The following is a 24,981-nucleotide window of genomic DNA, read 5'->3' on the forward strand; positions in this document are numbered from 1 at the left end:
AATAAAGATAAAATAAAAAAATAAAAATAAGGAGAAGAGGAAGAGTGAGGTAGCGAGAGTAGAATACTGGAATGCGCTCCCAGAGGCCATTTCAGTTCGATGTCCTCCACTCGGGGAACGCGGCATTCTCTTTGGCTCATCCTTGGCCGTGTTCACTTTACTACGCAGTATCTTCAGCTCTTTATCTCTTTCATTCGTCTGGCCCAAAGAGTATCTCGACTACACCACCACCGGTACACCTTACTCTCAGTCTTATGGTGTCTATGAATTATGTCTCTATAACCTTTCCACCAATTAATTAGCACCAAGATATTTTTTAAAATACTCAGCTGTGACTATATATATCCACTTAAAACATCTAAGAATACAAGACGACCAAAGGATAAAGAATTTGCAGTCATTTGCTTTATCAGCAACCGACACGTGTCGGGTATAGTTTTAACGCCGCTCAGATATTTTGTATATAAACGTGCGAACACTATCGCTCGTATTGTTATCACCGTCGCGAATTCATACTCACGAGTCTACGTGATTATTTCGAAGCCACGTGGAGCCATTACGGCTGGCCTTGGGTTTTACTGCTGTAAAACGAGAGCCACGAGGCTCCTGATGTTTGGATTATATATTACATGTATTAATAACCATTGTGCCAAGTGGCAAAAAAAAATACGGCTCGAAATTACACGACACCGATAATTTGAATTTTTTAAATTTCCCACGGGTCAATAAGGTCAAGAGGGAACTGTCAGTGCTCCAATTGAGCTTAGAGGGTTGTTTGGCCTCTCTTACAGCCATGTCCACTCAAATGTTATTTCTGAGTTGAAGATGATGAGAAACTTCAATTTGTAACTTAATTGACAATACAAGTTCAAACTTTCAATTAACCATGTAAACTTTATAAATAATTTATAATTTGTAAGATGCGCGGAAAAAAAATTAGAAATTTTGTCAAGTAACCCGAAACCACTAAAATGGGCTCCGATAGCTTTTACTTTGACAAAAGTCAAAAACTTCTGTCTGTATCTTTTTTTCATGGAATTGTAATTTTTTATTTATGCAAAAAGTAAACGCTATCGAGTCCATTAATAGTTTCGGGTTACTTTCAATTATAAGCGAATTTCAAGATCCGTTTTTTATGTGCACAGAAAAAAAAGATTTTATGGCGCAAGAAATTTTTACTCGTCCCAATAAAATTTTCTTGGGGTGAAAAAAAATTTTCTGCAACCAAGAAAATATTCTTTAGCACAAGAAATTTTTTTTTTCTGTGTTTCTATATTTAATACACTAAAAACTCGGGAGTGATTATGAATTTTATTTAAATTCGAATTTATTCCATCACTTGGATTTCCGGAGTCATGAAAAAAATTATTCCGCATACGGAGAGAAAAAGGAGTTTTTTTTATAGAGATTTCGGAGTGATCTGGATTTAATTTGCCTCTACTACGATCTGGAGTTTAAATGTTAAAATATCCTGCCTGGAGTTAATTTAATTCCGGCAGCATTAAATAAATAAATAAATCGACTCCGGATTGAATCCGAAATTTTTTTACAGTACTCAAATATCATATATATATATAAATTGTTATGGAGAGATGTGTATATGGTATACACTTGGGTATTTGTAAAATCAGCAGTTGATGATGTCAATGGACACCGGAGAAGTGGTGCACGTGTCGAGGTTATATAGAAATAGTAGTAGTAGGATTGGAGGAAGTTTTGTGAAAACCTCTCGAGGATTTGTTCGAGTTGTCATTGAGAGTGGAATAGAAGCTCTCATTAATATTTGGCTGAGTTTGGAGCCCTTTTTAAGTATTATTCGGTTAAAAGCTATACCACTGATGCTCTTGAGATACTCGTCTGGATAATACTCAAACGACACCTACTTATTTTTCTGTTGGCGATGGTGGCCTTGGGCGATTCGAGTTCGAGTACTACTTCGAATGCCGCATAAACTATATCGCGAGACATTAATGGCCGACGTAATCTTATCGAGCAATTCAGAAGAGAGTATTAAAAGAAAAAGCCGACTGGTCAGCGAGCATTAATTTTAACACTGGACCACATATTGTATATTATGAAATAATGAAAATAGTTATGATAAATAATATGTTGTGAATAAAAATAAAATAAATGTTCGGTCAAATATATATATATCTATATATGTATATGTATAGTAAAGTAAAAGAGTATGGAATGAAAATGAAGCATCGATTGGAGAAGTAAAACGTGCGAGTAAGAGAGCAACGGCAGTAACAACGTCGTCCATACTATGCATCCCGCATTCCTCTCTCACGCTTTGGCGGCCGACTCAGACCCTGGTCCGGCCCACACACAACTATCGAACGTTAGAGGGTGAGAGGGGGCCAACAGTCCCAACTGCTGTTGCCACTGTCGCCTCGTATAAGGCTCGAGTTCGGGATCCGCATTCTCCTTCTTCCTCTCACCGCAACACACCGTCCCTCTACGGACTTAACTTGCTATGCCTCTTGCCTCGTATCGGACACCATACCACCAGTCCACCACTCTACTACCCATGCCCGCACGCGCATCATCCTCTTACTCTGTTATGCTGTAGCAGTCCTCTGTACTGCAGCAGTGGACCGAACAGCCCGTGGGATTCATCTCGCCGAGTTCCGTGAACTCAACTTGTCGACCAAGAAAAATCAACCTCGGAAAACCTCATCAACTTTTTTTCTTCCTCTTCTTCTTCTTATTCTTATTCTTATTCTTCTTTTACTTTTTATTGTTTAACTTTATTTTGTTTTATTTCTTCTCAATTCAAAACCACGAGAATGTTGACACAGCATTATCGATTCGATGTCTGAGATAAGGAGAAAAGCTTATTGGAATTCTGGAAAATCGACTGTAAAATGGAATTCTCTAGTTGATATCAACAGTCAAGAAGAAGAAGAAAAAGATAAAGAAGAAGTAGAAGAAAGAGTACAAAGAAAAATAAAATAATGAAACGCCGTTGGTATGTGAAATTGAATTCATTGCTTGTTTGTCTAACTCAGTCTCTCCCTGTCTCTCCCTCTCTCCCTTTAAAGAAAACAAAAAAAATATCAGAGCTTGAATTTATGCAAGTATTACTAAACATCAGACAGCACGTGCTGATAACTGAGTAAACAATTTACTCAATAAAAACAGCTTGGGTAACAATATTACTTGTTTATTAACGCATACGTCACACTTAATAACTGAGATACTGAGGATTGTTAACAATTATAAGATGAGCTTATCGGAGCGCGAGTGGTATGAAACTCGTTTAATGTGTTGATAAAAACAAAAAAGTCTGTTGTTGTTGTTGTTGTTGTTGTTGTCGTTGTTTTCTTTTATCTTCTATACAAGTCAATACTCAAGAGTCCGATGGACTTGTAGCCTTCCTATCCAACTGTGAGAGAACGTCAGCATCTCAAGTTGCACAAGGAAAAATAAGAAAAGAGTATAAAACTGTTGCTCCACTCGTTGCGGCCTTAGAAGGTCGCTGTAGCTCACAAGTCTTTGCCTTTCTCAGGATCCGCATACATTCCTCGATATTCAATTCTCAAGAGCACAAACGCTATTTCTCGCGCACCTGCAATGTCCTGTTTTTTTATGTTTAACAACAACAACAACAAACAACATCAACATCAACATCAACGTCATCGCCCGTTTGTGCAGCAAGAGTTGAAAAAAATTTTATCAACTTAGGGAAGCTTGCAGACTTTTGTCCATGGGCAGAAGGTTCCAGTTTAAATTTTGAGTCTCCATTTGCGTACAAGTGCAGCGAGAACAGTTTCGTTGGTCCCTGAAAAAAAATCCCATAAGTCAATGAACGCTGCCCTTATGGTTGAATAATAAGGAATTTGGTTGATTTTGGTTTGTGAAAAATAAAAAAATAAATAACTTGTCTTATAGAGTCAACTTGGTAAAGATGATCAATGCCCAGGATAAGAAAATTCTCTTGGTCATGTGCATCAGCAGTTGGCCAAAGGCCGCTCCTATATACTAACCGGCATTCCCGAGATACCTCATTGCTGCTGATGTTTTTATTTTATTTTATTATATATATACATATATATATATATTTTTGCGTCCCGGGAAAAGTCACCAAGTTGGTTTAGACTACGGGTTTTATAAGAGTTTATTTAATTCTTAAGTTATTGCAGCTAACAATTTGCATTAACATTTAACACAAATTCAAAATTTTTTGGCGCGAAAAATTTTTACTCATTTAAAAAAAAATATTTTGCGCTATAAATTGAAAAGAAAAATTTTATTAAAGTAAGAAAATATTTCTTGTTTAAAAAAAAATTTTTTCCGAGTAAAAATAATTATTTTAAATGACAAATATCGATTGATAGTTAATATTTATTTATCCTGTAATATATGAGTATAGATAAAAAAATGATATGAAAATATAAAAAAAAAAAATGTTTATTAACTGAAGTAAAAAAAAAAAAGTTAGTGTTCAGCAATGCGCAGAATAACTGGTGAAATAATGAACTCGACGAATCGGGTTGTTGCCGCGGCGGAATGTCCGTAGCAGCACACGGCGGCATTCCCTGCACACAGTTATTCGAGGCCAACGCTCGACGCGAGTCCATGGGCCCCGAGCACCGCGAGATCGAGTAAGCCCCTTGTAGCGTGCCATACGTGCTCGGCATCACCAGAGGCCCCGCGACTTCTCCGCTTATGTTTAACTTGTATTACACTACGCTGATGATACACTCTCAGGTTTGGTTGAGCCAACCTGCCTCGTACTCAGGAAAATGAGGTAAGACGAAAAGCGAAAGAGTTAAGCGAAAGGGAGAAAAATATTATAAGCGAAAAAAATTTTAAAAAATAAGACGAGTAGAGTACAAGATAGAACAAGAGGGAATGAGTAACGGTGGAGTTTTATAGCCGGCTAAATAACAAGGTGCGAGGGGAAACGCCAATCAGGATCCCAAGATAATGACTCCTTTCAGAGTGCCGCTACTAGGTGATGGTATTCATGGCAATTGAGCCCTGAAGATGATGCACTTGAAGTTTCTTGTTCGTCAATTCATTTATTATTTTTTTTAAGAAACAACTTTCATAAAACTGATCAAATTCCCTGATTTTTCTGACATCATGTCTGCATCCTTCCTCCATTCATCCTTTTTTTACACCCATTACTTTTTACACTAAAAGTTGTACGTTTACTTATTTAACTAATAGTATAGTATTTTTTTTAATTTTTTTTTCTTAGAAAATAATATAATTATTTAGCATTCCAATCGACTGGGGCACCGAAGGTTGTGAAATCGCTGGATAATCGCTAGATAATAATTCACTTGGTACGGCTGGGACGCGACTTAACGATTTCTTGCCTCTCGTCCGTGACGTGAGGCGTAAAAACAATTTGCAAAAACATCAGCAAGACTACTACTATACCGAGTCTGTCGTAGCTGAGCGTTAGTAAGCCATACTCACTGATGTACTTTTTTTTTTCTTCAGTTATTTATTTACTTTTAATTCTATCCTTCGCTGTCTATTATTACATTATGCCACCAACCAGGAATGTACACCAACTATTAATAAAAATAATTGAATTAGTAATTACTGTTAGATTTGAATTTAAATATTACGCGCGCTTTCATAGTTGCCCATAATCTAGTTATAGAAATTTATTTTATATATTTTTATTATTTCAAATATATAATTTATGGTAACACCGTCGTGACGAAAAAAAAAGAGAAAATGGGCGCCATGAGTACGCCATAAAAGTCCCACAAAATGGGACTGGGTTTTGGATCTTGCGGTTGTAGAAAAGAGTCGTACCCATTTCTCTATGAATTTTTTAAAATTTCTAATTGTCAAGACAATTAATAGTGAAAATGAAGATAAATTCTGGGATACTAGTACACAAAAAAAATTTTTACTCGTCTAATAAATTTTTAAAAAAATTTATTGGGACAATAAAAAATTTTTACTGTAATTTAAAAATTGTCTAAGTAATTATTCACAGTAATCATTAATTGAATAGTGTTTTTAATTCCATACATCAAAATCTACCGTCCTCTAACGCCGTCACTAGATCCTTAGGGTCATCCGTTAGATGGAAAAAACACAACCTAGGGCCCGGAAATAATAAAAATTATTACCGTAAAATTAACCGTGGGTGCAATTTCATTACCGCAAGACAACCAAGAATGTCAGAATATTTTTTTATAACTTTCTTTTACACTAGCTTTCAAATGCCTCATGAATTTGGGTCAAACGTTTTATTTTTATTTTTAAATATTATTATTCCGGGGATTTTTAATCTACTGAACTCTCCCTCTGTTATATTATTCGTACTCTTGATTGCTCGTGCGTGACGATTACGTCACGTCAACCGCAAAAAAAATATGTATATATATATATATATATATATATATATATATATAAAAGCTTAGACTATGGGTCATGAACCTTCTAAGGGGATGACGAAAATAACGTCAAAGTAATTCTCGTCACCGGTCGACAAACTCGACAGATATGCTTAAGTATATGTACTCTGTGTATATATACAGTCGTCAGTATATATTTATCTTAACATTTTTTTACTACACACTACTGTCTAAGTAGTATTTATCTGTATTTTTTTTTTTTTAAATCCAGGTATTCTCGTTAACTTGCGCGTTCAATTAGCCCCCTATGGATAACAATTTTTAACTGGTTTAATAATTAAATGACATACCAGAATAAATAATATATTTTTACTCAGGCTAAAGTTGTCTATACATGTATATATGTATATATAGTCAACTACCCGTCATAAGCCTACCCGTAATAAGCTTCTTCCCCTTAATCAGGAGTTACTGAGACTAAACAACTTCTCCCTCTTAATTACTCTAAGAATTGTAGCAAACAGTTCGTTATAAGCCTCTGTAAAAATTGTCAAAATTTTAAACTAACAATAGCCAAAAAAAAAAGACAAATTTATGATGAAAATTTACTGTCAATGTTTTGCGGAGAATAATTTAATTATTATTAAGTAAAGTATAATTTATTATTCTAATTGTTATAATTAATTACATTTTAAGCTTCTGTTACAATTGAAAAATTTTATTGACCATTATGTTCATTAGTAAAATTATTATTACCGTAATTAATACTCTCTAAAAATTAAGTAGTGAAATCTACTGCGAATTAGTGAATAGGGGTAAGGGTAGGAGGGGGCGAAAGGCCCCAAAAAATTTAAGGATCCCCCCCTTCTCCTATTAGGGGAGAGTGGGGAAAAATGGACTGACATATTACATATAAGCCCTCATTTTTTGAGTGGCCCCCCCCCCTTCCCCTACATTGTAAGAAAATTAGCGGAGTAAATTCGGAGTGAACGCGGACTGCTTATTTATTTAATTTCCTGGGAGTAAAATTCACCCCTTTTAGTATTAAAATTTCAAATTATAGTGGATGTGGATTTAAATAAAATCTAGATTACTCAAAAATCACTCAGCTGAAAAAGCAAACCCTATTTACTCCGTGTGCAGTGATTTTAAAAACTCCAAAACTCTGAATTCACTTCCAATTTTTTACAGTGTATGCATTAGGAACCATATGAGTATACCACTGGTTAAATGAGTGAATATCCACTGATTCGCAGTAAATTTCACTGATTCATTTTTAAAGAGAACCGTTATTATAATTATCAGTGTAAAAAGACAAGTAGTCATTTTATCAGCACGAGCACTAGAAAAATCAGGACCGACTTATGTAAGAAAAAGTAAATATGACGTTTAAAGTCATATAAAGTAAAACAGGCTTATAACGAGTAGTTGATAACAAAACTAGACGTATGCCAGTAGGGAGGCTAAAAAAATTTTCCCTATATCCCCTGGACCAGACTTATGACGGCTAGTCAACTACATGTCGTGTCCTGGTGAGTAAAAAAAAAATGTCGTAAATCCCAACAAATTATTAACGTTTGTGTATACGACATCTTGTGGTGTCCCAAGAACTGGATTAATCCAAGTTGATGCGTTAGTACGCTATGCACGACGACGACACTCTACTCGACTTGGCAAGATGCTTTTCCACGGATAAATATAGCCAAGACATAGTCAGCACAGTCATGTTCCCAGTCTCGGACGCGAGACGATATGTGTTCCGGCGGCCCTGAGGAATAGCAATCTCGTCTGTGTCGCCGACACGCCGACGAAAAATAAAAATAAAAAAAAAAAAACAACAACTATTTGAATTACTAACTGCATGAAAATTAGTTGCAACCAGAGTCTAGCGTGACTTTATACATATATTTTGTCTTTAGACATAATAATCATTCTAATAATAATAATAATTGTAATAATAACTGAGCTTAAGTATATGCATATTAATAGTAATAATAATTTTATTACTATGATTTAAATACGAAGGAATCCGCGGAATTTATGTCGTGTTGTTTTAGTATTCATTTAAAATTTGAATAAATTCAATTTTCATTACGAGGAATTAATTTTGGTTTAATAAAAGTATGAGTTATAAATATGTATTTTTAAGTGAGGATTTTATATCGATATTTTTTCATACATTTTTTCTGGTCACGTCAAGTTGTTGATACTAATGATAAAAAGTTTTTCTAATATTGCATGGAGTTGTATTGTTCAACATATATATTATATAAAAGTCGAATTTACTTTGATCAAGAGAATAAAGTTTACTTGAGACTTTAGCTATTTGAAACACAACCAATACTGTGTAATTAAACGCTTGATTTTTTTTTTTTTTTTGCTGAATTCTATGTATTAAGAAATTAATCTAAAGTTATGGAAATAAAGTTTTTGTAATCCAGATACAAATTGCCAAATAGTTACTTCTATTTTTTTATTATTCAATATTTTGAAATTTTGAACTTTTGTTTTTATTGTTTAGACTGAAAAAATTTGCGTAAAGAACGCGGATTAAATCCCAGTTGTTTTTTTTAAATATCAGCAATATTTTTGGAAATAATGAACCGATTTTGAGGTTCAATTTCAATGCAGTTTTTTCAATAACTTTAAAAAAATCACCGTCATTAATTTGTTCAAAAATTTGGATTTTATTAGAAAAAAAAAGTTTTTTGAAATTCTTTCGACACGATTTCTCTTGAACAAAACTACCGATTTTGATGCTTGAGTAGTATTCGACGCGACTTATAAAGTTTTAGACCTGGTTAGATTTTGATGAAACTGAAGCTAGCGGCCATAAGAAGTAGCGGCCAGCAATTTTTTGCGTGGCTGCTACTTATTACAGCCGCTAGCGCAATTTTTTTCCTGACCGCTACTTATTACAGCCGCTAGCTTCAGCTTCATTAGATTTTGGAATTAATCTATTGAGTACATTACAAGTCATCCAATAAAAACAGTTTTGAAATTATTTTTGAAATATCTCCGAACGCAACCTACTGATTATTCTCAATTTCTCAAAAATTGTTGGAATGAATGAGCTTCAAACGCGATCTCAAAAACCCAAATCAGTTCAGTCCGTTCGGAAAAAGTATATATTCATATATATGCAGTAAAATCTAAATGCTGCATATATGAAACATGTATTTTCTATTTTGCCCATATATATCCCGAATATATACTTTTTCATATAGGACAAAAGTTGTAGAATATTTACACACATACATACACTTGGACATTATTTTGAAATTAGTCAGAATAATTTCCTATAAAACCTCAAAACGTCAAGATCTATTAAAAATTCAAATTTAAAAAATTTTACCAGAACCAATAATTTCCTTTTTTTGAAAATTTTCAAATTTCTTACCGGGAAATTAAAGAATTAATATTTCCATAAGACTTAAAAAAATATATTTTCCCGTACGGACTCAAAAACAAACAAACATATTTTTCTCTCATATAAGAGAAAAAAATATGTTTGTGCATATAATACATATGATAAAATAATATTTATATCACACAATGAAATACTTATTTTATCAATTATCAAAACATCAGCAATATTATTCCTCTCAACAAGAAAAAAAAATATTTTTCAAAAAATTAAATCGTCTTATACTATCAATACAATTACATAAGTATTTTTTTTTTTTAAATGACGTTTGCTAAATTTATTTAGCTATTAAAATAAATCATATATCAGGAAAAAAATATAAAATTACGTATGTACGATTTGAATAGCATAGCACGTTGTTGTAAAAACTATAAAACAATAGTACGCAAATTTAATTGCCAAGTAACGCGTGGGAATAAATAATAGTTATGCGCTATTCGATTACAGATATCAACTTGAATTGATAACAAGTAATACAACACGCTTATACTCTAGCCATTTTCGTCATACATGACGCAGTTTTCTTGTCGTCATAATATTATATTTACATATATATATATACTCTGAAGATTATTAAAAATGGCATAACAATTAATACTCAGATGTATTGCTGATGTATTACTCTATATAATAGAGCTTATATATAGGGGAGCCTGGGGCACGAAGGCCCCCTTAAGCCGGTTTTTTCTTTTTGTGGCTTTTAACCATAAAATTCATTTATTTTCCGTCGATATCGAAAGAATAAGTAGAAATTTTGCAAAAAATCGAAAAAAAAATTTGTTTTTTTTCTGGGGCACGAAGGCCTCCTCTCCAAAAAATTATCAACAAAAATTTTTTTTTTATTTCCCGTTAAGTTATGACCTTTATAATGTTTTTATGACGTTTTAGGCCAGTATGTGATGTATGAGGTAAAATGGACCATTAAAAAAAAAAAATTGTCACAAAAAAATTAACTTGACGGAAAATAAAAAAAAAATAATTTTTTCTTTATAATTTTTTTTTCGAGTTGTCCGTTTTGCCCCTCATATCACGTATTGACTTAAAATATACTAAAAACATTATGAAGGTCATACTTTGACGGAAAATAAAAAAAAAAAATTTTACCTAATTTTTGAAGAGGGCCTTTATGCCCCAGGGGGGCCTTCGTGCCCCAGGCTCCCCTATAAACATATATGTACATATGTGTAAATAGTATATATATGTAGAATAAATTGTTGATTACTGTTAGTCTTACTATAGAAAGAGTTATCAATAACAAGTATATATATTTTAAAAAAACACAATTGAATCTTAAACTATTTTCTGATACGTGAAATAATGTCTTTGAATAATGCATCACTTGACATGCGCAAGTACACATCTGGCAAAAAATATCACAGTCAGATTACTTCGTATATTGTTAACATAAGTCGTCAAATATTATCGGTAAGTCATATATTTTTTTTTTTTTTAAAGTTTTTTTCTTAATCTTTTGAAGACAATTACTATAATATATGTTACAAGCCATTATGAATATTGTCACAGTAATTATAATTAATAAAAATCCTTGCAAATAATTAACAAAGAAAAAATATTTAAAAATAATTTATTGCTTTACTTGAAGGTAAATAATTGCATTGTCAGTTTTATGGATATTTAAATTTATAAATATTATATTTTTAATGCTTTAGAATAATAAATATCAAAGTAAAGCAATAATGTTAATAATATTATTTTTTATGTATTTTTTTTTTTTCTTTTTTTTTTTGTTATCTTAAAAGTACGTAAGCAATTTATTTATTGTCATATGTGACGATATTATATAGATGACTTTTCTGCCGTAAGACAGACATGTGTTATATAGATGGTATTGTAAAAAGATTAAATTAAATATATTTGCTGCGCGTGATGTCAAGGTTAAATTCAAATTTTTAATTCAAAAAATATTTATTTTTTTATAAAATATTACACGTAAGATTTTATCAATTTTTAATAACTAACAAAGTACACCTGTATATAATTATATTATGATATAACATTAAGACAATATATATATATATATATATATAATGTTATTGGCTACTGATATTTATATACTTACAAACAAAATTATTTAAATATATATATAAAGTATGTGAGACAAGGTCAATATTGTATTTAAAAAAAAAAAAAACGTAAACAAACAAACAAAAATATGTTTATTTATATAACAATAATCGATAGCAAAATACTTTTAAAGTAAACAAACGTTAAATTTAAAAAATCAAATATGTAAACATAAAACTTATAAAGTTTTGTTAAACCGTAATTAAGATATTTGACATAGATTACAACTAGTGACGTCAAATGTCTAAGCCATTATATGTGATATGTTATAATAATTAGGTACTTAGTTAGATAAGTTAAATAATTATTTTCATTACAACTATACGACAGAAAAATAAACAGACAATTATGGACGTAAAAGAAAAAAAAGTAAAGTAAATAATTAAATTTCAAAAACAAACAAAATAAGTATATTCATTATCGTTATCTTAATAATTATTATTGTTATTGTCTTTTTTTTTTTTTTTTTTTTTTTTACTTACCTTATTCGTCTGGCTCGATACGACTGGCGCCTATTTCGTACATTAATAACTCATTTTTTACAGTAATTATATTTTTTGACTTTCAGGTTATTAAGTGCGTATTTAATAATTAGTATGACAATTACAATACTGTATATATTTATCTACCAAAAAAAAAATTGTCTCATTTAAAAAAACCTAAGATAAAATAATCATTTAGTTAATAGACATTTTTTTTTTTTTTTACTTTATCCTGAAAAATTTTTGAGTATAAGGGAGAGCAGGGCGCGACGGATTCTTTAAGCCGGTAATTAATTTTTTATGGCTTTTAATATAGGTCAACCTAATTTTATCCTTTCTTAAGCAAATCCATTAAGATTTTATCAAAATTCAAAGAAAAAAATTTTTTTTTTTCCAACGCCCCTCTCAAAAAATTTTAAAAAATATTTTTGTTTTTTTTATTAAAAAAGAAAGATTTTAAGCACAAGTAGACTTCTTCCGTACCTCTATAATCCTATGGACTTCAAATTAAAAAAAAAAAAATTGATTTAGCAGATATGACCCGTTTTATTGAAATTTTTATTTTTTTATTTTAACCACAATTAATCTATTGGCTTGAAAAAGCTTAAATCAATAAATTTTAAAAATTCATTTTAGTTAAAAAAAAAAAAAAAAATTTCTGTAGCAAATTTTTTTTCAGGTGGTCCATTATGCCCCAGATATTACAGATCAGTCTAAAATATTTTTAAAACATCAGAGATAATATGATTTGACCGAAAATGAAGAAAAAAATTTTTACCAAATTTTTGACGTGGCCGTCATGCCTCGGTCTCCCACGCAGATTAAATCTGGAGTAAATATGAAACCGGTTACTCTTTATTTTTTTAATCTTTAAGTGAAATTAACTCTTAAATTAAGTCGGAATGAATGCAGATTTAAATAAAATCTTGCTTCTGATTTTTTACAGTACAACTAATGTATTTTAAATTACGGTATGTAATTAATTGTGTACGTAATTATCATCATAGCAATTAAGAGACAAATGGAAATAGTTATCAGATGAAAAAAACCCAAAATAATAATAATAATAACAACAGCACATTATCAGAGACCTCCTCATTTAAAAAACCCCAAGGGAAAAAAAATTATTTTGTTTACATTTAGCAGTATAACAACAATAATGTTGGTTTAGTGATTAATTGTTCGTACTACGCACTACCAGGCGCAATGATAGATGACAAAATCGTTTTAAAAAATATATACATATATATTATTATTATATCCATTCGCTATAATAAAGTCTACTAAATTTATGTGTATTTATATACACATATGTGATTTATCATTATACTAACACGCTATAAAAATAGATATACATTTATATATATATACATGTATGTATATAAAATATAGACGTTTGCCACGTGATTGGCAACAAGACGCGCCAAAATACTCGAGGATGCAGGTGTAATATACAAAGCACGAGACCTCCATCGATTTCAATTTTTAACTCGTGATAAAAAAATTTTATTGCCAGATCAGCATTAAATACTTTCATATTATATATATAGAGAATTTATATCACTGACAATAAAATAATTAAAATCTGTACTGTAAAAATTCGGGAGTACGGATTTTATTTAAATTCAAATTTACGCGGGATTTTTGAGTAAAAAGAAATTACTATATACGGGAATTAATTTTTCAGCAAAGGGATTTCGGGGTAATTTGGATTTTATTTAAACTCCGGATTTAGTCCACATTAATCCCGTTAATTTTTTACAGTAAGATATTTTTTAAAAAATACATAAATAAAACTTTCTCATTAGTAAAAAAAAAAAAAAAAAAATTTGTAATTAAAATTATTCTGTTAATTACTTGAATACTTATTTTAAAACTCATTAAATTTAATAACTAATTCGTTAAGTGAGTTTTTAAAATTTTATTTAAATAACTTTAATTACTACATACACATGTAACATACATATATATCGGATCCGCGCTCGTAGCTGTAATTTAAGTATTTATGTAAATCGAGTAAATATTTTTTACGAAAGATTATATATGTAGTAATAATTTAAAAATATGTTTTATTTAATTTTTTAAAATTATTATCAGTATCCAACTTTCTTACATCTGCGAATTCATGTCATTGGCTTATCAATTATCTACTTCTATCATATCGCTCTGCTTTAATTTTCGACATTTCTCAAATTAACGCCAGGCGGTTCAGACCAGTAAACATTATTATTTCCCGACTGAGACCGGTAATTGCCTATATAGTGATCATGCTGCTCGCGCGTGGCTGAGCACGCTCAGTATTTTGTTTTCGTTTCTCTTTAATCAAGTGTCAAGCCTCGATAATCACAAAAATTTATTAGGCCGCGTTAATGTATACGATATTTATAAATACTTAACCATATATATATATATATTTTATTACACTAATTTTTTTTTTACTTAAAACATTACATGGTAATGTCTTATTAAAAAATTCTAGGCTATATCAAGGCTTGATAAATTTTTACCAATCAATAATTTTTTTTTGCCAATACTCAATCACTGATATGTACGTTCTGTTTACTCTTTAATTCCGTAAATCATGACAACTTTGTCAAGTAAACATACTTATAATTAATTAACAATAATAAACATTAAATTATCAAATGAAATATTTGCTTATAATTTATATATATAGATAGATATATATACAAATATGTGTACTAGATTTAATGGATTAAGCATTACTGCAAGTAGTCGCTATTGCATATCCGGTTATTCGAAATTGCGGGTAGGAAGTCCCTAAGTGCAAATTAATTGCTATAGTAAACTTCATATCCTGACATTCCATCAAGATTATCAAGATCCTCTTCTTGTAATGATCAAACTTCCTCTTAACATATATATATATATATATATTTGGGTTAAATATTAAATCTTTTATACAACGGTAGTAAACTTTGATTTTTTATTTTATTTCGAAATATTCATTTCACAACATAACAAAAAAAAAACATGATCCTGAAGTAGGCAATGAGTGTGAATGTATCAGAAATCAGACAAATTTGAAATTAATAATAAATAGGGTAAATAATTAATAAAATGAAATTTAAAAAAAATGCACATTTTCAAAATTTCGCAATTAATAAGTGCATTTTTACAAATTTTATTTATTTAATTATTTACTCTACTTATTTATAATTTTAAATTCGTCTGTCTGCTATATTCACAGCCGTAGTTAGCAGATGATTAGAAATTTTCGGATTTTTTTTTTTCCGACAAATTTATCACAAAAAAAAAAAAATTAAAAAAATGCACATGTAGAAAATTAAAAAAGCTATAGGTGCAATTTTTTCTATATATTTTTTTTTTATAATTAATAGTTTTTAAAAAAATTCAAAGTTTTTGGACCTCGGCTATCTGAGTATCATAAAAAAAACACTAGTTTTGAAACGATTGAGAAAATTAATGGAAACTATTGAGTCAATTTTTTTACTAGTTACCAAAGATTAATTTCAAAAATGAATTGCATTTTCTTTTTTTACTTAAAAAATTGCTTAAGTCGACAATAAATTTTCCGAGGAAACTTGTCTAGACAGTTGATGGAAGCTTTCCATTCCGGTAGAGATCGTCGGTCTTTGACGCCTCTCTTACGTTATTAATTGGTTATCTTTGCTAAGGAGCAAAGGCGAAAAGATGATGAGCTTCTCGTAAATATACTTCATACAATGTTGCACATATTTATTGCACATCGATTTACTATCAAATTCATAATTCCTTTTTTCATGACAATTTATTGGTTGCGAAATATTTACGCTTGTGTTTTTATACTTTCATTTTTTTTTTTAATTTTATCTTTTGCTCAATAGCAATATATATATATATATGAAAAAAAAATATTCTTGCATTGAGAAATTTTTTCTAGTCCTCAGAAAATTTTTGTCCTAATTTATAATGCAAAATATTTCTTGCGCCAAGAATTCCTTTTTTTCTTGTATATATATGTATTCTATAATATGTCGGTCAACAGTAATTGTCATGTTAATTATCTAGTGAAGAAAAATATTTTTGTGAAAGCAAAGTAGAAAAATAAGAAATTATTGTTAAAGATTATGCTTTATAATTTTTAATGACTCAAGTACTTTAACTAATTATAATAATATTTAAAGATATATTTATGAATACATATATATCTATATTTTTGTTTTTGAGAATTTCAAAAGATAAAGCAATTACATATTTTTAAAACGACAAAATAAATATATATTTAAATATACATGACTCATTTTTGAGAAAAATGACTCGGAAAAAGCATAATATTAAAAATTAATGAAAAATAGTAAAAAGTGGAATCTGTTATCAATAATTAGTACTATTATGTGCTTAATGCAAAGTAGTTTATTAATTTTTGTAGATTCCTAAAAACAATTATCAAATATTTCAAAAAGTAACTAAATATTATTACTTTTAGGTATAATACGTGACTTATTAGTGAAAGTTAATTAATTTACGGCATAATCTATTAAAAAGTAATGATTTGTCAAATTAAGAATTGCTATCTTAGATACTGATTTTTCCATCCGAAAAATTCAAAAGTTACAAACTTTTATTTTATAAATTCGATATCACTGATCAATTATTAGCTTAAAATATCATTTATTCATCATTATAAATTAATTTACAAAATACATAAATCGAATAAGTGGTAAAAAATAAAATGAAAAATTAGTATACTAGATACTGATTTTTTGCTCATAAAAATATCGAAAATTTTTAATTTTTATTTTATAAATTCTATCCCATTGACTAATAATTTATATAAAATGTTATTTATTCGTTATTATAAATTAATTTATTATATACATATATCGAGTAAGTGGTAAATAATAAAATGAAAAATTCGTATACTAGATCTTTACATATTAATATGTGCGTTTTCTAATTTTTCGGTTCCTCATTTTTAAAATTTTTCTGTTTATTTGAATAGTAATAACTGTAGGTACTAATATATCGATTCTTTTTCATATTAATTTTCATATACAAAATTACAAATTTTGCTCTTGCATGTGTATCAAATTTTCATATAAATAATAGCCATTTTGTAATATATATAATGATCCTAATTTGATATTAGTATCGAATATACTAATTTTAAGTCGGAAATAAACTACAAACTATTGAAACTGAACATCATGTTTTTCCATGTGATCATTATTCAAAAATTTTAAATTTTCGCTGTGTTTAGTAAAATTTACCCTATTAATAATTTTTTTTTTAATTTCAAACTTACGTAAAAAAATTAAATGGCCTACAAAAGAGCTTTATAAAAAGAAAACAATAAACTTAAAGTTTCTTCAAGTTAAAAATAAAAAAATAATTTAAATATTTAATCAAAGCATAAAATTCTATGAGCTCAAAAACGATATAACAAATGTATGATCGACCCCAAGGAATTATTCATAGCTTGTAAAATTAACAACAAATAGAATAAAAAAAAATCTTTCCATACTTTTATGGCAAAAGTTACAAAGTTCAAATTGCACATAAGTGACCTATTAAAATTATTTTTATAAATAGATAATTTGTTTCATCAACTCATGTGTAGTAGTGTACAGATGTGTGTTAATAGTTTTCAACATTTACATGAAAATTTTTAGTAAATTACTCAAATGTATGTGCATACTCCGAAATTAATTAAGATGATATCGTACATATGCCAAGGAGGAAATAACTAAACAATTACTTTGATATTTTTTCGTCTGCTGTGTTTATTATTATTGTTATTATTTTTTTTATCATTATTGGACTTTGTCATATCATCAACACGAGCCGTAGTTATGATGACTTGTAAAACGCATCGCAACACGTAAACAAGATATAAATGATCCACCACAGTAATAAAACTATTAATTCGACAAATAAAAATTAAGTTATAAAATCTCGATACAGTTAACTATGTCTCGTTTCCCATCTGTCATATTATTTTATAATATTTAATTATAACGGTCTTAACAAATTATATATAATTAAATATTTTATTACACTTGATTAAATACAAATATTTTATAAGTTGTCTGTTTATTTATTAAAGACACGTCAAATTTTTATTTTTTAAATAATAATTTTAAGCATTTATGTAAATATTAAGGCTGGATCATATAGAAAAAAAATTATTAGTGCAAAATTTTTCATGATAGCCGACGTCTAATTTTATGATTTTTTTAAAAATGATAAATTTTTTTAAATTCCGCCAATAATTTTTTTATTTAAAAGGCGCCAAATTTAAAATTCAAATTTTTAATCCGTTTTTCTATTAAAATTTTTTTTTAATTTCCTACAAATGCATATTTTTCTGTCATTGATTTTTTTAAAAAAAATCAGAAAATTGTTTAACTTCACAGTCATAATTTTTTATTATGGAATGAAAAAAAAAAATTTTCTTTAGAAAAAATTTCTTGCCTTAAAAAAATTTTTGTTTTCAATTCGATGCAAAAAAATTCTGAGGTCAAGTAGAAATTTTTTGGAGCTACTAAAAATTTTTCGCGCCAAAAAATCCTTTTTTTTTTTTGTTCTTACAGAATTTTTGAATTTTCTTTTTTTTTTAATTTATTAATCGATTGTTATTCAAGTGACATAATAATTAAAGACGTAATTACTAAGTAAAATACAAAAGTTGAGTTACTACGCCCTCCTAATGTATTTATTTGAAAGAAAGATTTAAAAAATCAGTATTTGAATGTAAATAATAATTATTAAACAATATTGTATAATGGAATTAAAAAATTGACCGGATGCGAAGCTAGAATGGGAATGCAAGCCACCGTCGAGACTGAGACCGTTACTCGTATCGCGTATTTCCCAGAAGTTGCCTGTAAACAAACAAATACACCACGAAGTGGTTGAAGAATGCGCGCGCGGATTTGAGACTCGTATACACAGAAATCCCTACTCCAAATAATCCCACGTGGTCATAAAAGAGTGGGAATTTGTGGCGCCGTCGTTGGAATTTTCTCACTTCTATAGTTAAGTTTATATGCGCGCGCATTTTCTATCTTATTCTTATGTATTCTTTACAACTTATTCCCTACCACGTAATATAACGTCAATACTTTTAACTCCTTTACTTGCCCGGTCACTTACTTTATAGATCAATTTTATACTTTTTAAAAAAAGGCGGCAATTATTCTATTTTTGAAATTCAAAAAATTTTGTCTATCTGTCACATTTAAAATTATCCATAATTTTTTTTTTTTTTTTTTTTTTTCATTTCAAATTTCATTTTTTTTTTGTTTTTTTTATTTTTATTTTTTTTTTTATTTCATATATTTATCTTTTTTTTTTTTGTGTTGTTATCATTATTATTGTACACAAACTTCCACATATTTGAGTGGGTAAATCCCGCGTCGTACAATGCGGGGGCAGCTCAGTAGTGGGAAACATAACGTATAGTCAGTATCAAGTTATAAGAGTGGGGGTCGACGCTTAGGGCGGAACACAACCAGACTATTGGTAGTGGGGATAAAGCGCGGGTAAGCAGTTGGGAAACGACGAGCACAGAAATTCAGTGTGCGAACGGTTTTCGGAGAGTGTAGATCTATTTCTTTACGAGTTCCGTCCAGTTGTATTTATCAATTTACATATACATACATATATACATATATATAAATATAAATAACTAAAAAAACATTTACGGCGATTTATAAAAAAAAAATAAACAATTAGTTACTAAATAAAAAAAAAAAAGTTAATCAGTTTAGTTTTGTTAATGTAAATATTATTTTTAAATTTCGTTTTGTCACAGTGGCTTTAAAAATTCAAACTGGATTCCAACAAGCAGTTTACGTCGCGATTACATCGCGGCTATCGACAACTTAAGAAATTTTTCAAGGTAATTAATTTAAACAGAACAAGTTTACATATATTTTAATAACTCATTTACTTTTTTTTAATTAAATATCTGCATTAATTATCAGTAATGAGATTTAATTTTTTAAATTCAAAAAATGAAACTGTTATCTAGATCAAATATTTATCCTTGTACTTGTAGCCTTGTTTTTGTTTAATTAAAGCTTTCATATTTTTTAATTATTAAGAAATTCAAAAAAATTTATTACGAAATTTAAATCTAGTACATGATTTTATAAAATTTATTGCAAAATTATGTACACGATTATTTAAATATCGCGATGCTGAAAATAGCGGGGAATTTGAAATTTGAATTTTTTTTTAATAAGGCGTTAATTGTTTAAAAAAATTTGAAAAATATCTACGTAATTTTTAAAAATTCTTCAGATAAATTTTTTGAAATTTTTGACTCAATATTAGTTTTGTGTTTTGAAAATAAGTAAAAATTTTAATCTCATACTTTCGGCATCATGGAAAATTCTATAAGTAGTTTCGGGCAGTTGTAGCAGCTGCAAAAGTATCATTGAACCATTTCAGACAATTCTTGAACCATCTTTAAAATATATATCTCCCCTACTTACAAAATATACATGTATGTATATAAATCAAGTAGAAAAAAAAGTATTTCAATTTATTAGGGTAAAAATTATCCTGAAGTTGAGTATAAATGGAGCAGACGATTTACAATTTTTTGAATTTTAAATAAAGTAATTAATCACTCAAAATAATGGAATTTAAAAAAATGCACATATAGATTTCTCAATTATCTAAATGTGCATTTATTTATTTTTACTGTACTTACATTTTATTTATTTATTTTTAAATTTTAAAAATGCTGTCAGTTACATTCACACTAAAGTAGCAGACGATTGGCAATTTTGAATTTTTTTTTCAACATAAATTACAAAAAAAAAAAAAAAAAAAAAAAAATATGCACATGTAGAAAAATAAAAAAACTTTAGGCGGAATTTTAAAAAATGAATGATTTTGAAAAAGATGAAAAATTATCAGACGTCAACTAACTTCAGTATCAGGATGTAAATATTATTGCATTAAAATAGTTATAAATTAATGTATTTAACGTCGCATTTATTGCGGCCTCGTAAAGTTATCGATCGAAAAAATTTACGCCGATAAATATAAATATAATAATATATTTATTTATCTTAAAGAAGGTTAATAATATCAAGTGTTACAATGTCGTGATGACAAGTAATATTTCCCGATGATAAACAATATAGTTAACATACTTTAAATAATAACAATAACTATAATTATTTTTATATTAATCTAGATATGTAATTTTATATTTAGATCGTTGTTTACTTCCTAATAATCATTTTTCAAAATTTGAAGTATTTTTTTCTACACAAGAAATATTTTTTTTAAAATTCAAATTCTTTGTTTTGAATGAAGCAGACGAAAAAATTTTTAAATTTCAAATAAATAAATTGAAATAATAAAATTTAAAAAAATGCGCGTACAGATTTTTCATTTATCTAAACATGCATTTTTTTATTTTTACTCTACTTATATTTTGTTCATTAATTATAAAATTTAAAAAATTTTAAATTGTCTGCTGCATTCACTCATTTAAAAATTCAAAAAAAAAATTTCAATGCGTAGACTAAATACAAAAAAATTTAATAAACGATCAGTGAGAGAAAGCGCGGTTATATTTGAATGTACTTGTACATATTGCACTTGCAACAGCGATATACGTTAGGGAGTTGGAAATTTTTCATCGTCTGCGAATGCAAAACATCTCATTCACGAGTAAAAGTAGTACTTATACGCCTTAGCGAATTGTCGCTTACGTCAGTCTACTAAAATTTACATTTTATCTTTCAAGATGAATGAAATATATATATATATATATATATATATATATATATATATATATATATATATATATATATATATATATTATAAAATTAAAGCGAAAAATTATGAATGGGATAAAAATAGAAAAAAATATATTAATTTTCTCTAGACATTTAAATAAATAAAGTTGAAACGAATATTTAACTCAATATTCAAAAATTCAAAATTTAAAATAAACGTCTATATTTACTATTCAGAAATGTATCTTAGAATATAAAAAAATATATATTTATTATTTACTCTAAGATCTTTAATATATTTAAAATATGACTGAATGTATTATACAAATTTAAAATTATAAATAAATAGAGTAAATAATTTTTAAAAAAATATTTATAAAAAATGCACTTATTAATTTTTAAAATTTTTCAAATGTGCATTTTTAAAAAATTTATTTTATTAATTATTTTAAATTTGTCTATCTGCTACATTTACACTCATATTTAAAATATATATTTTATACATATTTTATATGTATTTATATATTTTCTTCATGGGTGTAAATAAATTAAAGACATAAATATTTAACTCAATAGCAAAAAATTCAAAAATTTAAAATAAACTTGTCTATATTTATCACTCGGTTTAAAATAGTTTTGAGTTATAGACCGTAGCCATTTGAGAAATAAAAGAAAATAATAAAATTTCACGGCCGTGAGGGAGATATGGGTCCATTGTACATTAAATAAGATAATAATAAATTTAAAATAAAATGAAAATGAAAATGAATGACAAGGATGCGTGAGGCTTAAGCTAAATTTATAATTCCGTAAATATAACTTTACTATTATACGCTTTGTTATTGTTATTGTTACTATATATATTTACGTACATAGGGGTACAGTGAACACTTTATCTATCAAAAGAAAAAGCATATCTATATACATATCCATATACATATATTACAACAGAATGTGAAACAATGAAAAAAGAGAGAGGCAGAAGCAGTGAATAAGAGAAAATGATAAATAAAAAAAAAAAAAGAATAAACATAGTTGTTGTTGTTGTTGTTGTTGTTGTTGTTGTTGTTGTTGTTGTTGCCTTCAAGAGCCGTTTCGCAGCGATACTACTACACTATAGTATACCAAACGACCATTCATAAAATTTATAGTACACACGTTTGTATACAATAACTTAACAATAATTAACTTTATTCTTGAGAAAAAATTTTTTTTTCATTCTCAATTACGTCATACACTAACGTTCACACGCTACGTCTTATATCCTGGGATATTTTTTAATTACCCTTATCCATATATACCAATATATATAATACTTTTATTTTACTATGTATTGGATGTCTTAACTGTATGATGCGTAAGTATATTTATATATATATATGTATATATATGATACATGACACATCGCACATCACACATGCCTAGTGTAGATGTGTGCTGCTTATATTGCGGGTTTTAGTTTATTGCCCTCTTTCTTTTCTTGTTACTTACATATGTATATGTATATGTATATGTATGTATATATTACTGTCTTACATAGTTTACTATCTCACACCATACCAGGGTCACAGTATAACAGAGAGGGGAGAATACTAGATAAGCAAATAAATAAATGAACAGGCCGGTGACTTCCCGGGCGAACACTCCAAGAGGTCGATGGCCTTACACGCATGGTTGACGCCATAGGGTTAGTCTCAGTCGTAGTAACTACAACTTGGAGCAAATATTAAGTTAGAAAAAAATTTAATAAATAAATAAAAATAAGACGTCAGTTCCGTAAATATTGGTTACTTTATTTACTTTATTGACTTGAATTATTTTATTAAATTAGGAAGTATATGTATATATATGGAGCAAATTAACCAAAAATTCATTTACTTTTATTGGCAGTAATTTGTAATTAAATTTTATATATATATATATATGTGATACTTTTATTTTACTCATGTCGAGAATTAGTTTAATTAAGTGATAAATATGTAATTTAATAAATAACGAGTGATTGATTGATTGATTAGGTAATTGATAAATGTTAGCTTTTATTTACTTGTTTATTTTTTTTTTTTTTGAAATTTAAATAAAAACAAAGTGATTAAACTTTATGGATGGAGATAATAAATTATGTAATAATTAATGCGAGCGGGTTAAAAATCAGTGAATTGTATGATAGTGGGGGTTACGAGCCAAACAGCTGTTGCTAAGCCGAAATCGACGTAAATATGAGCCACGAAATTCTCAGCCTCAATAATAATAATGGGTAGTATCCTTGTCTGTTTTTTTGTTTTTTTCTCACTTACACTCGCGCCAAGAGCCTCGATCGTGAAACCGGAAACGGCTCGATCACGTTGGCGATTCATGGGCTATGAGGTAGGCTTCTGACGGCCTTCGGGTCGTAAAGATGAAATGCCATTAATAAATAACACGATTATATAAATGTGTAGAGCAGCTTGGTGAGATTAAAAACAAGTAAACAACATGGAGTAAAAAAATATAAAAACACATTTATAAAATGAATAATTAATAGAGATTGAAATACAATAACAAGTAAATATATAAATATATGAGTTGTGTAAGATGAGTTTGGTTGCTCAGACAGGAAATAAAGTGATTAGGGTTGCCAACGGGCAATGTCCTTGTGTCACAACTACAAACGATCGTTAAACACCGGAAATATGTATTATGTGACAGTTTTTAACTGAGGGTTCTTCTTCCCAAGTATCAATGCCGGATCATCTTGCTTTTTTATACATCTTAAATATACTACTCTATATATTTTTTTATTAGACACAGAAAAAAAAAATTCTTGGCTCCAAAAAAACTTTTTCTTATCTTAAGAAAAATTTTGACTTATTTTCTGTTTAAATCTCTACTATCTAGTGAATTTCTTATAAAATTTTAAGCCCAAAAAAAATATCCAAAAAATT

General features: G+C 28.4%; 1 protein-coding gene across 2 annotated transcripts in view; it reads left to right on the forward strand.

The window, feature by feature from the left end:
* Window positions 1-24,981, forward strand: part of LOC103579399 (3-phosphoinositide-dependent protein kinase 1) — a 112,912-nt gene that overhangs the window by 82,981 nt on the left and 4,950 nt on the right. Inside the window, exon 1 of one of the 2 annotated variants that reach the window (XM_008560785.2) lies at window positions 19,857-20,196. The exons of the other annotated variant lie outside the window; for it this stretch is intronic. The gene's annotated coding sequence lies outside the window, so the exon portion shown is untranslated. Of the gene's footprint in view, window positions 1-19,856; window positions 20,197-24,981 lie in introns of those variants that run through there. 2 annotated transcript variants of the gene reach the window in all.

This window comes from Microplitis demolitor, chromosome 5, assembly GCF_026212275.2.
Source record: "Microplitis demolitor isolate Queensland-Clemson2020A chromosome 5, iyMicDemo2.1a, whole genome shotgun sequence".
NCBI lineage: Eukaryota > Metazoa > Arthropoda > Insecta > Hymenoptera > Braconidae > Microplitis > Microplitis demolitor.